The 12,968-nt window shown below is 46.0% G+C and overlaps 1 long non-coding RNA gene across 1 annotated transcript in view; it reads right to left on the bottom strand.

The window, feature by feature from the left end:
* The window catches only part of LOC309857330, a 74,262-nt gene extending 72,005 nt beyond the window's left edge, over positions 1 to 2,257 (bottom strand). Inside the window, exon 1 of the long non-coding RNA XR_014307635.1 lies at positions 2,110 to 2,257. This is a non-coding gene — a long non-coding RNA (uncharacterized lncRNA). The remainder of the gene's footprint in view (positions 1 to 2,109) is intronic.
* Positions 2,258 to 12,968: the final 10,711 nt, after the last annotated feature.

Below are 12,968 nucleotides of genomic sequence, written 5' to 3'. Positions count from 1 at the left end.
TCAAATAAATAAATAAATAAAAATCTTAAAAAAAAACAACAACAAAGGGTGTTCTGACACAGGCTACAAGACGGACTAAACCTGGAAGTCATTACGCTGAGTGAAATCAGCCCATCACGGAAGGACAGATATGGTATGAGTTCACTCACATGAAGTACCCAGACACTCAGTGTTGAATGTGACTGTAGGGGCTGAGGAGAAAGGGGAACGGGGAGTTGGTGTTTCATGCATACGGTCTCCCTCGGGGAGAATGAGAAAGTTCTGGAGAATGGTGTACAACTGTGGGAACTCAGTGGGTTAAAGCCTCTGCCTTCAGCTCAGGTCATGATCTCAGGGTCCTGGGATCGAGCCCCACATTGGGGAGCCTGCTTCCAGAGAACTGTGTCCCTGAAATGTTTTAAGGGGTCAATGTTATTCTGTTTAGTCACCGTGAAAAAGTGAATGAAGGAATGATGCATGTCACAACGTAGATGGACACTAAACACAGCCCCAGTGACATAAGCAACGTAGAAATACCACTCAGATGGGAGCTGTCTGTGCTCCTGGAATCCATCAAGGTTACCCAAGTAAAGGAAAGTCCTAGGAGAAGGTCCAGAAGAAGAAAACTGGATCTGAATGGAGAAGACATTTCAGACCATCGGGCAGGTGGTGACAGCTGAAGTGGGCCTGTGGTCTGGGTTCAGATAGGGAAAGTGTCACGATTTCCTCACTTGGGGTTACGTGGTGTTTCTGCAGGACAGTGTCCCTGTTTGGGGTAAACTGCACCGAAGAAGGCCCTGTAAAGTGGCAAACATAGTAAAGAAATGACAGCTGGGGAGATGAAGTGCATGTGTGCAGCTGTGACAAGATGCCTGCACTTTGAACTCACCGCAGAGTAAATGACTCTCCCAAACATCCATGTTAGCACAAAGTCACAGAAGCAGAGAGGACATCGGACTTCAGGATGAAGGCCAAGCCCTCATAGATCCAGGTCACCCACTGTGCAGAGGTCACTCACCCTTGGAGGAGGCCACGTGTTAGCATGAAGGGAAGCCTCAGTAAAGCGGACTAGGCACTCCAGAAGGGGAGGGTGGAAGGGGGCACTTGCCGCTCAATGCCCATCACAGACCCCACATCAGAATCCCCCACAGGAGAGACTCATCCCTTCCAGGCCCCACAGGGGAAGCTGGAGGTTCATCTACCAGAAATCACCATCCCTGCAGCTCAGCCGGGGAAATCCTCCATCACCCCGAACCCCCGCCTCTCTTCAGTGGACTTTCCTTCCAAGCACCCCTCCCAACTTCTTCCTCCTTCTCCATGAAATAACTTTCCTCTCCTTTGTTTCTTGCACTTGCCTGTGATGGAACCGGAGCTTGCTCAGCCCAGACTGCCGTTCTCTGCTCTTCCCAAATAAACCCATCTGGCTGGTCAAATAACTGGCAGTTTGAGTTCAAGGCAAACAGAACTCATAAATTCCAGACACTTGCAAGGAACAAAATCAATATACACTAATCACATGCATTTCCACATGCTCCAAAGGAACCATCAGAAAGAGACTACGGAGAACAATCTCATTCAGGACTGCATCCAAAAGACCAAGATACCCAGGAGTTCCCTGAACGAAGAGGTGACAGACCTGTCTTCTGACAGCCGTGAAACACTGATGACAGACATGGAGGGAGACACACGGAGTTGGGGAAACACTCTGTGCTCAGGGAGGAACCGACACCAGGAATATACATCCTCTCCCCAAAGCTGTCTACAGAGTCCACGCTGTCGCTCCTGAACTTCCAGACTCTGGACCAACCCTGAAGCGGGTGTGGACATGGGAAGGACCCCGCACGGCCAAGGCAGGGTGGGGGGCGTCGAGCACTGAGGCCGCTCCCTGACTGTATTCTGAGGAGCCCCAGGAACCAAATCCGCATGTGCCCAAACACAGAGGTGGAACCCGGGGCGCACATCCAAGCCTAGAAAGGGGAGAACCCGCAGCCGCACATAGCACTGCGGGAGACCACGTCACCGCACACATAACCATGGAAGCCCCGTTGTGTACACAGATTGCCCTTCTTCCCTGGGAGCCTGAGACCACACACCCCCTTCCCTGTCTCCGCTCAGGTGGCTTCTCCTCACCTTCTCCTCCAGAGGCTGGTCCTGAGGAGGCTGCACTGCTGTAAGTGTGGACGCGACCCCACATCCTCCACAGCGAGTCCTGTCAGGGCGGGAGTGGCCTCTGTCAGGGTGGGAGCGACTCCAGTGCCTCCAGAAGTCTCCCAGCAGGCCCTGATGAGGCTGGGCTCCTGTCTCTAGTGCAGCTGCCCAGGTCAGACTCAGGGCAGGAGCTGGGGTCTTGCGCCCTCTGCTGGCGAGGGAGGGCAGTGCAGGACTAGGGGAGCTCACCCTTCAATGGAAGCACCTGCTCCCTCCCAGGGTCCAGCTGAAGCCACTTCATTCCGGAAATTCAAGCTGCATGGAGCCCAATATACCCCCAGCTTCTCCAAAAATTGCTAAGGAACAGTGACTTGGAAACAATATGGAATGACAACAGTCCCTCAAACAGTGACACCGAACATGACACTGGCCCTGAAGCAAACCCACAATCAGACCTAAACTTGCTCTCAAGCCTGGCCCTCACCCCAATCCAACACCCTAACTCTAGCCCTCAACCTAAAATGTTCACAAAAATCAAAAGGTAGAAACTGTAAATATCTATCAATGACGAATGCATAAGCAAAGTGTGGTGAAGGGTTGGAATTTGGGTTCAGGTTCAGGTTTCAGTCAGAATTCTAGATCAGGGAGAGGGTTTAAGATTGGGGTGAGGATTTAGAGTGAGGGGCAAGGGAACAGTTAGTGTTTAGAGCTTTAAGTTTATGATTTAGGGTCTAAGTTTCAGGGCTTATGGTAAAAAGTTCAAGGTCAAATTTGGGGGTTGGCTTCATGCTGGGATTTCAGATCAGGGTTCATGACTCAGAGTTCTAGTTTAGGGTTAGGGTTTGTGGCTCAGGGCTTGGATCCAGGACTCAGATTCAGAGTCCAGGCTTTGGGCTCAATTTCAGTTTTAGGATTCAGGGTTCCAGTTTGGGTTATAGAGTCAGGTTAGGTTTCAGCATCAATGGTAGGAGTTAACATTAGGTTTAGTGATGACACATTTTCTTCAGTTTTCACTGTAAACACAAAATTTCTGTCTGATATGTCTAAATCTGAAATATATTTCGTTTGCTGTCAGGAGCTGGTTTGGAACTTAGGATTCCAGTAATTCCCTACTGAAAGAATTCTGGTACTAGAGTTTACCAGTCACCCAGAAACGGCTTTCATCTTGTCCCAAACATCCCCTTGGCAGAGAAGGGTGAGCTGGTGCCAATGCTGGGATGACTTCATAATGGTAGAGCTGTGAAACCAAATATCATGGAAATGTTCATGGAAAATGAAACAGGAGGGGCGCCTGGGTGGCTCAGTGGTTTGGTCTGCTGCCTTTGGCTCGGGTCATGATCTCAGGGTCCTGGGATCGAGCCCCGCATCAGGCTCCCTGCTCCGCAGGAAGCCTGCTTCTCTCTCTCTCTCTCTCTCTCTCTCTCTCTCTGCCTGCCTCTCTGCCTACTTGTGATCTCTGTCTGTCAAATAAATAAATAAAATCTTAAAAAAAAAAAAAAGATAGAAAATGAAACAGGAGACAAAAATTGGTTGACTCCTGATTCTTCCACAATAAAAAGACCAAATTTCCAACAGAATCTGATAATGTTCCCTAGGAAGGCCTATGGTACTCAAAACTAGTACCAAAAGAGGACCCTCTTTCCTGGTTTAAACTAAGAATCCCAGCAGGATACATCCTACCTTGTGTCAAAAATGAAAAAAAAAAAAAAATTTCACTATTTGGCTGTTCCAGTGTACAATCTGTAGAATCACTGACACATTTTCTTTTCTCAAATCCCCATTAACACACGGGTAAAATGCAGGCAATGTTGTAATGCACTGCTCATTGGAACACCAAGTACGAGGAAGACTATTAGAAGTAATAAAAAGATATCGAATATGAAATTCTGAAAAAGCACCTTTCTGGGTACTTAATGAGGATCCCTAACCATAAGATCTAACATCTCATCCTATGGAATTCACCCTTAAAAATCATCAATAACAATAGCAGGCTCACCACTGTAACCACCTCACCATTGACCTCTAGGTTTGTAATACACACTCCAACCGCTAGAGACACAATTCTCAGCAGCAGAAAGGGACTTGCCCACTCCTGGTGGACCAACTCTTACAGTGATGCCAAAAAATCCCACTCCTTGGAAATCCCAGCCATTAGAACACAGTTCCAGAAAGCACACCCAGAACTCAATAAAGGACAGACATCTCATGAGGCAGATACTGCAGATCACCACCACTCCCATGAAGTAACTCTACAGTGAACTGCAGACCTGTCCTCTTCCCAGGATTACATGGGACACCACATTCTTCCAATACTCCATCCTTAGAACTAAACCATGAAATGCCCTCATTAGTCCTGCATGCAGGCTCACAGTGAGCCCTCGAAAGCCAGACCCCTTCTAGAGAGCACACAGCCTCTCACGCCTATCCTACCAGATGGAGGGTTCTGCTCTCCCCGACTTCTGTATCAACTAGAGATACTTGGAAGAAGTCTTGCCATAGTCCACGGAAAAGCCATATTCTTCATCTGCAAAATGATGGAAGGTGAAACACCACGGATTCCCTGCACCTTCTTGAACCTAGGTAAGTTGGAGATACAGCTTGGCCAGAGCTATTATCCCCAATCCCCTACACACACACCCCCTTCCCTTGTGCACTCCAGACCAGTTTCCAACCACCTTGCTCATTCTCAGCCATCGCCTCTGCAGTGTAGTACAGTAGTACTGAGGTGCTGGGACTGAGGTGCGAGGTGCTAAGCCAGCATCTTGGACACATGTATTATCAGAAATTAATAATCATTTTATTAACAGATGCATCCTAGAAGATCTTACCACCCCAGCCATTAGAAAAATCATTACAACAGAGGTCCTAACAACATGTGCCAGCCTCCACTGCTCCACTCCCTGGCTCCAGGGATTGGCTCATCCACTGACATGTGACCTGGTCCAAGCCAATGTGGTGGGAGGACCTCGGGTGTCAGCCTGCAGAGCCAGGCATGGGGTGGACCACCCAGACCAGGGGTTTTCCATCACAACTACAGAAGTGGCCTAGGCCAAGCCTGTGCCAGAGCCAACGAGGACCCAGGAAGCCAGGGGCTCCATAACATTGCTGAGGGCTGAACTGGAATTGTCCTGAGGCCCACACCTGCTAGAATCTCTGCTAACTCAGGAGAACCCTCAATGTGCTCATGGTCTTGGCCTGAACAAGATGACCATCTGTGTGGTATATAACCCACAGATATACCCGCGAGACAATAAGGGCATACTTAGCGAAGCAATACCTACATGGAATTCAACCACAGACAAACATCTTTTGGCAAGCGAGGCCTACAGAGAAATGTGGGGGAATTCCTGCGGACTTAATTTTTAGGCAATCCCACAATCATCTTTTTTTCCCTTCAAGTGGAGGGGCCGGGTCGGCCAGGAGAGATCCCAGTGTACCTCCAACTGCCACGGGAAAAGAAGAGCCCTCTCCCCCCACCATCCACCATGCTGCAAATCTGGGGTGTGGGAAACTACTCCCAAGGGCCAAATGGGACCACCCCCTGTATTCTGTCAATCAAATGTGGCTGGAACATTTGGTGTGGACGGTATGTGACTGCTTTCAAGCCTCAATATAAGAGTGGAGTCACTGTCAGAGAGACCACATGAATTGCAACACTGACCTGAAAATCTTTACATAAGATTTTACAGAAAAGTCTGTTCTGATCCCAAAGATCCTAGGGTCACGTCACTTCTTTGAGTGGAATGTAGCTCCTTCTGGGTAAAATCAAATTTCTTCATCCCCAGAGGCAAGGACTTCCATTCTTTTAGCCAGAACTCCATCTCCATCCTCCTGTATTTATACCTTGAGTGGCACGTCCACATGTCTGCTGCCAGTGGGAATTCAGTGTAGTTTACATGATCGTGATGCTCAGAAACTTGTGAGTGTGAGTGTATATTTCCTCTATGTTAGCCACAGTGTGCAAGGAGAACACAGTACAGTACTTTCTGTGCTTTCTGTTCCACAGGAACAGCCACATAATGGGGTTCCATGATGATCTCAGAAGGAGGCCACCTTCATAGAACAAAATTCATCTGTGAGGACTCCCAAATCCCTCATCCTGGACGCTATGTTCCACAGAAGCTGGGGACACACAGAGGGACAGAGACTATCCCTGGCCATCAGGGTTTTGAAGGATGCCTGCTCTTCCAGGACAAAAGATCCCAAAAGCATTCCTCCACCTGTCATGCAGACAGGCATCTGTGAGAGAGATCTACCTCGTGCAGAAAGCACAGACCGAGAGAAAATAAATGACAGTCTTGTGTGACAGATGCCATGACAGGGGACACTCGGAAGGCCTGGGAGTGTGCAGCATTGGCCAGACCCGGGGGCAGGGAGACCTGGAATGATCCAGGAGGATGATCACAGCTGTGTCACTCCAGGGGAGGCTCAGGACGACTGGGGGTGTGCAGAGTTGGCCAGACCAAGGGGTGGGGGGGACTGGGATGGCACCAAGAGGATGTCACAGATGTGCCCTTGTATGGCTACATGTGTCAGTGTGACCAGGCATTGGCCAAAGCGGAAATGAAAAGGTAGGCAAGGTGCAGTGTCCCTAAACTGCCTTCTGCAAGGCTAAAGATTGGTAAAGATGTGTTTTCAGTACAATTACATTTTACATGCATACAGGAGTCCCTAAAGCTCACTGTGTAGAACATGAAGTCCATAGTATGCCGTTGCTTTCATGTCGAGGTGCCGGGGACAGAGTACACTTGATATGTCTTTATGTTGCTTTCAGAGTATGATGACTTTTTCTGCCTTCATCTTTGATCCAAGGACAGGGAACAAAGGCAACACAGATCTACGCTTTGAAATGTCACCAGAAACCTGTAAACCCAAGTTCTCACAGGAGCTAAAGGTTCAGGACCAGGGTGAAAGAAAAGGGAGTCTGATAGCAAGGACCAAAGAACATGTCATGTGTATGTGAGCTGGTCCACTTCTCTACCTGTCGGAAGCAAGCCATGCCTGACAGGAGGGAGTCGCAGTTGCACCTGGTCCATCTGTTTGCTGCCCTTGACCACAGCAGAGGATGTGCTGAGCTGGGTGTGGGTATCGGGGGAGATGGGCAGCTGGCCACACATGCTACCTGCCAGGTACCTGTAGGACCAGCCCCTTGCCTCAGCTGAGATGAAACAATAATTATGTTTCCTTACCTATTTCCTGCGACAGGTAATGTGCTCAGTGCTTTGGTGACTATATCCTTTCCCATTTTATAAAACACTTTAGGCAGTTAAGATTGACATTTGAAAAGCTGTCCATAGTTGATGTATGCAATGTGACCTTGAGCCGAACTCTAATATCTAGTTAAGATACACTTGATTTAGAAGATCGCTCATAAATTAGAGGACGGTTTTTAACGAGCTAAGGAATTCAGGGACCAACCCTCTTCTGTCCTAATGCCCTTACAGTCTGGTAAACTGGAAAAAATTTGGCCATGTGCTATCTGGAGAGTGGCCACACGGGAGCAACAGTGAGTAAACAGCGGCACAAACCCCAGTACAAAGCCAATTCTTCCTTCGTTCTGTCAGACCTTGTCCATTCAATGTTTACACATCATTTTATAGATTATGAAAAGTGGGACTTTGCTGAATTCTTTAAAAACCAAACTCATTCTTTCAATCTGTTAAAAATAGAAAAATGTTTTCTAAAGTCTTGGAATTGGCGAGCAGATGAAGCCCCAGTGGCCTGGGAAAAGGCCAGTCCTGTGGAAACTATTCAGGTCTACTTAGGAAACAAGGATGACTTCTACTCCACTTGGTTTCAGGAAGAACTCATGTCAACTAACAGTACTGAACCCACACAAAATAGTGCAGCTCAGAGGAACATAAAAGCACCAACAGCTTCCAGAAGCACAGAAAGAGCCACACCCAAGAACCAAGAAGACATAACACTGAGGCTCTCTCTGCTCAGGCCAATATGCAGTCTGTAGATCCTCTGGAGCTAGAATGCCCCCCAGTGGCCTTAGGAGTCGTGGGTCAGGCAGAGCACACACCCTGAAGCTCCACTGCTGGAACCCATGACTAGCCTCCTGGTCCCTTCCTCCACGAGACAGCTCCTCCCCACTGACCACCTCAACCTGCTTCTTGGAACTCCCACCCCCCTTTCAGTCCTCTTCGTTCACTTTTCCAGTCACTGCAATACCATACGGTACATTTAACTACATACTATTCTGTCACTGAAATTTTTTTTCATGTTGGCTGTGAAACTATACTCTGCATCATCTACCCCAATGTAGAATTACTGTCGCATTGCATGACTTAACTGTGGACTCCGAGTGCCCTCACAGTGTCATGGGACTAGTGTCCTGGGCAAAGTCCTCGTTAAGCCAGCTCAGCTGTTGCAGTGAAGCCGTGATCCAGGCACTGCGATTTCGTGCAAGTAAGACAGCACAGCCAAAACTTTGGTTTGGGTTCAGAATTGCTCACGACCCCTCAGCCACATCAGATGGCCTGGGGGGCGCAACCTGAACTACCTGCCAGTCCAATGCTGCCCTGCAGAATTTCCATGGAACAGCTATTATGTCCAATGGGGGAAGTCAGTGGGAGCAGGGAGGTTGGGAGTCAGAAATCCTGAGATAGAATCCATCTTGGAGACTGCCAAGAACTTCCAAGGAGTTCATTCCATAGTCTTGAATGAGTCAGTTAATCTAAAAACATTTCCTTGTTTTAGAAATGATGAGCCTGAAACTCCAAGGAAGTGACTCTCCCAAGTCATATTGCAAATCAGCAAAAGAGCCAGCCTGCGATGTTGGTGGCCTCCAGCATGATCCCCATAGTGGCTTTAGCTAGAGCCACAGTCACCCATTTATCTTTCCTGGACTCCCAGAATCTCATGGGACTCTTCGTGGAGCATATTCTGCAAACAAATGTCACGTGAGTGCCACAAAACCCTCTGAACTGGTTATAACAGGACTCTGTGATGTCAATGGAGTCCCAAGCCATAGGCCATCTCAGAGTCTGTCTGCAAAGATATGGTGGGTAGAAACCCACATGATGACACAGGGTAGACGAAGATGGGAACAGCTAGTGAAATAGGGGGTGCTCACATCCCATCTGGCCCCAGATGACACGGTGGTGTCCAGCAGCACAAGTCCCCCAGATGCCCCCCCAGGCCCTTCACAGAACTCACCCCTAAGGTTTGAAGCTGAGCTTCATGCATGGGCCATGAGTGCCCCAGCTAGCTCAGGGAAGCATGACACAGAGCATAAGGATGCCACAGCCTTGACAGATGTCTATTCATGGAGCAACAGATTTCTCCAAATATATTCTGAAACAGTAAAAATTCACTAATAAAACATGGATATTTTTGATTAAAAAGAAAATCACACTTTTTCAATTAATAAATAAACTCTGGAGTATCTACTCAGTGCAAATGTACAGGTTGAGTCCTAGCGTGGGATATAATGAATAGATTAACGATAGGAAGGAATGCAGGCTAAGGGCTAAGAGAGCCATGCTATTCAGAGAGAACCATTAAGGAAGCCTATTAAGAAGATGTTTTTCAGCCAAGACTAGAAAGACAGGGCCAGTGAACCCATATGTGAAAAAAGTGACAAGCAACTCTATTTTCAATTATCTATATTCAATTATCTTGCCATATAAATGGCAAGAAATATTGTCTTAAGAGTTGCTTTCGAACATTTAGTTCTTCTCCCTAACTATCTGGGTTACATGCTAACCTTTACTCACTGTAAAATACTCTAAAATGTCTTATTTAAACATGGACATCTTGTATTAAAAGGCAAGTAAATTTACCCTAGCAAACTCCTAAACCTACCCCTACCCCTAACCCCTGATCCTAACATGTGACCATAAAACCTGACCCTAAATGTGACCCCAACCTTGACCCTAGGTTGGGCTTGGAGGGGTGCGTCCCCAGAGACCTCTGCCAAAGCGCCAGGTACTGCGGACACCTGAGCAATTCAGAAGACTCTGCGTGCCACCCAGAAGGAAACCATGTAGTTTGGAACTCTGGAAGTGATTCAGAGCATGAGGAATCAGCATGCACACCTGAGGCTACTCCATACCAGCCTGGAGCCTGACACTCCCCCTGACCTAAGCCCTCAACACAGCGCTCTGGGTGTCTTGCCATACAGTTGGCAGACTGAATTTGCCATGATCCTAGGCCACAACCCTAAACCTAGGTTGGCTTTTTTAAAGGACCACGTACAGAGGACTGCCTCGAATTCCCCCGGAGAATCTGGCCAAAGCAGGTGTTCCTACAACAAAGTTATCAATCATACCTTTTGGGACCCTAGAATGGATTTAGAACAGGAGAAATCTGAATGAAATCTTGAACCATTTCTTAGAGTATTTTACAGAGAAGAACCAATTATTTATTTATACTTTCATACTATACTGAATGCAAAGCCTGAGCCTGATACTGTCCTTAACTCTACCCTTAATTCAAATGTCCTTGAATTAATTGTCCTTGAATCAATTGTGCTTAATTCAAATGTCCTTGAAGGTCTCCACAACTAAGCAGATCACATCTTCCATGCTTCTGGGACTAATTCTATCCAGCTTAAGGCATAGGTGTAAACATGAACACAACTTTCTACCAAAAGGACATACAAGCACCCAAGAGACACACAAAAAAGTGCTCCACATCAAAAGCCATCATGGAAATACAAATCTTAACCACAATGAGATACCACCTTAAAACAGTTGGCGTGGTTAAAATTATCAAGGCAGGCAATAACAAATGTTGGCGACGATGTGGCAAATGGGGAACACTCTTACACTGCTGGTGGGAATGCAAGCTCAGACAGCCACTCTGCCAAATGTCATCAAGTTTCTTCAATAACTTAAAAATACAGCTGCCCTATGACCCTGCAATTGCACTACTAGGTATTTACCGCAAAGATACAGATTGAGTGAAAAGTAGTCACACCTCTCCCGCAATGTTCAAAGCAGCGATATCCACTCCAGTGAAACTAAGAAAAGAGCCCAGATTCCACAGAGAGATGAATGGATAAAGAAGATGTGGCTCATATCTACAATGGAATATTATTCAGCCACCTGAGAGGATAAAGACTTAGCATCACATCCACCTGGATGGAACTGGAGGGTATTATCCTGAGCGAAATTAGTCTATCAGAGAAAGACAATCGGTACATGTAAAATAGAAGAAACACCACACAGGATCAGAGGGGAAGGAAGGGAAAACTGAATGGGAAGTCACTAGAGAGGGAAAAAAACCATAAGAGACTCCTCTTAGAGAAACAAACTGAGGGTTGCTGGAGGCGAGGTGGATGGGGGATGGGGTAACTGGGTGATGGGCATTAAGGAGGGCACATGGTGCAACGAGCACTGGGTGTTATACACACCGGATCTATTATTGAACACTACATCTGAAACTAATGATGTGCTATATGTTGGCGACATGTTATTATATGCTGAATTTAAGTTAAACAAAAAGGACTTAAGGAAACACTCCTAAAAATTTGAATGGAACCACCAAAGATACTGAACAGCCAATGCAATCTTGAGAAAGAAAAACAAAGCTGGAGGAGTCACAATTCCAGATTTCAAGTTATACTACAAAGCTGTAGTTATCCTAACAGTATGGTACTGGCACAAAAATACACACAGCGACAAAAGGACCAGGATAGAAGCACAAATATAAAGCCACAATATTGTGGCCAATTAATCTTCCACAAAGTAGGCAAGATCGAAAAGAAAAAGGACAGTCTCTACATCAAACGGTGTTGGGAAAACTGGACAGCTATGCACAAAAGAATGAAATTACTCTGCTTCCTTACACCATACAGACACATAAACTGAAAAGTTTCAGGATCTCAGTGGAAGATCTGAAACCATAAAAATCTTATAAGAAGGCATAGACAGTAACTTCTTGACATGGACCAAAGCAACATTTTTCTAGACTGTCTCCTGAGGCAAAGGAAATAAAAGCAAAAATAAACTACTGGGACATATCAAAATAAAAAGTTTCTGCTCAGCAGAAGAACTATGAAGAAGTAATTATAATAAGATGACAAGTTACTGAAAGGGAGAAGATATTGGCAAATATTCTATGCAATAAAGGAATAGTGTCCAAAATGTATAGAATGGATACAATTCAACACCCAAAAAAAACAAACAATCCAGTTAAAAAATAGAAGACATGAACAGACACTTCTCCAAGGAAGAAATACTGTTGGCCAATGGTTCCATGAAAAGATATTTACCATCACCAAACCTCAATGAATAACAGAATCAAAGAAACATGTGGACAATAATACAACAATAGTAGGGACTTTAACACACATTTCACTGAAATGGACAGATTATCTAAGCAAAGGATCAACAAGGAAATAAAGGTTTTGAATGACATAAGGGACCAGATGGACTTCGCAGATGTATGTAAAACATTCCATCCCAAAGCAACAGAATACACATTCTTCTATAGTGCACATGGAATGTTCTCCAGAATAGATCACATACTGGGTCACAAATCAGATCTCAAACAGTACCAAGAGATAGGGATCATTCCCTGCATATTTTCAGACTACAATGCTTTGAAAATGGAACTCAGTCTCAGAGGAAAGTTGGAAGGAACTCAAATATATGGAGGTTAAAGAGCATCCTACTAAAGAATGAATGGGTCCGCCAGTCAATTCAAGAAGAATTTTTAAAAATCACAGAAACAAATGAGAAAACACAACTGTTCGATATCTGGGATGCAGGAAAGGCAGACATAAGAGGGGAGTATATAGCATTACAAGTCTTTCTCAAGAAGCAACAAAAGACAAATACACAACAACCTACACCCAAAGGAACTGTAGAAAGAACAGCATAGAAAGC

Source organism: Mustela nivalis, assembly GCF_964662115.1.
Source record: "Mustela nivalis genome assembly, contig: HAP1_SCAFFOLD_631, whole genome shotgun sequence".
Lineage (NCBI taxonomy): Eukaryota > Metazoa > Chordata > Mammalia > Carnivora > Mustelidae > Mustela > Mustela nivalis.
This window is presented reverse-complemented; position numbering and strand designations above follow the sequence as displayed.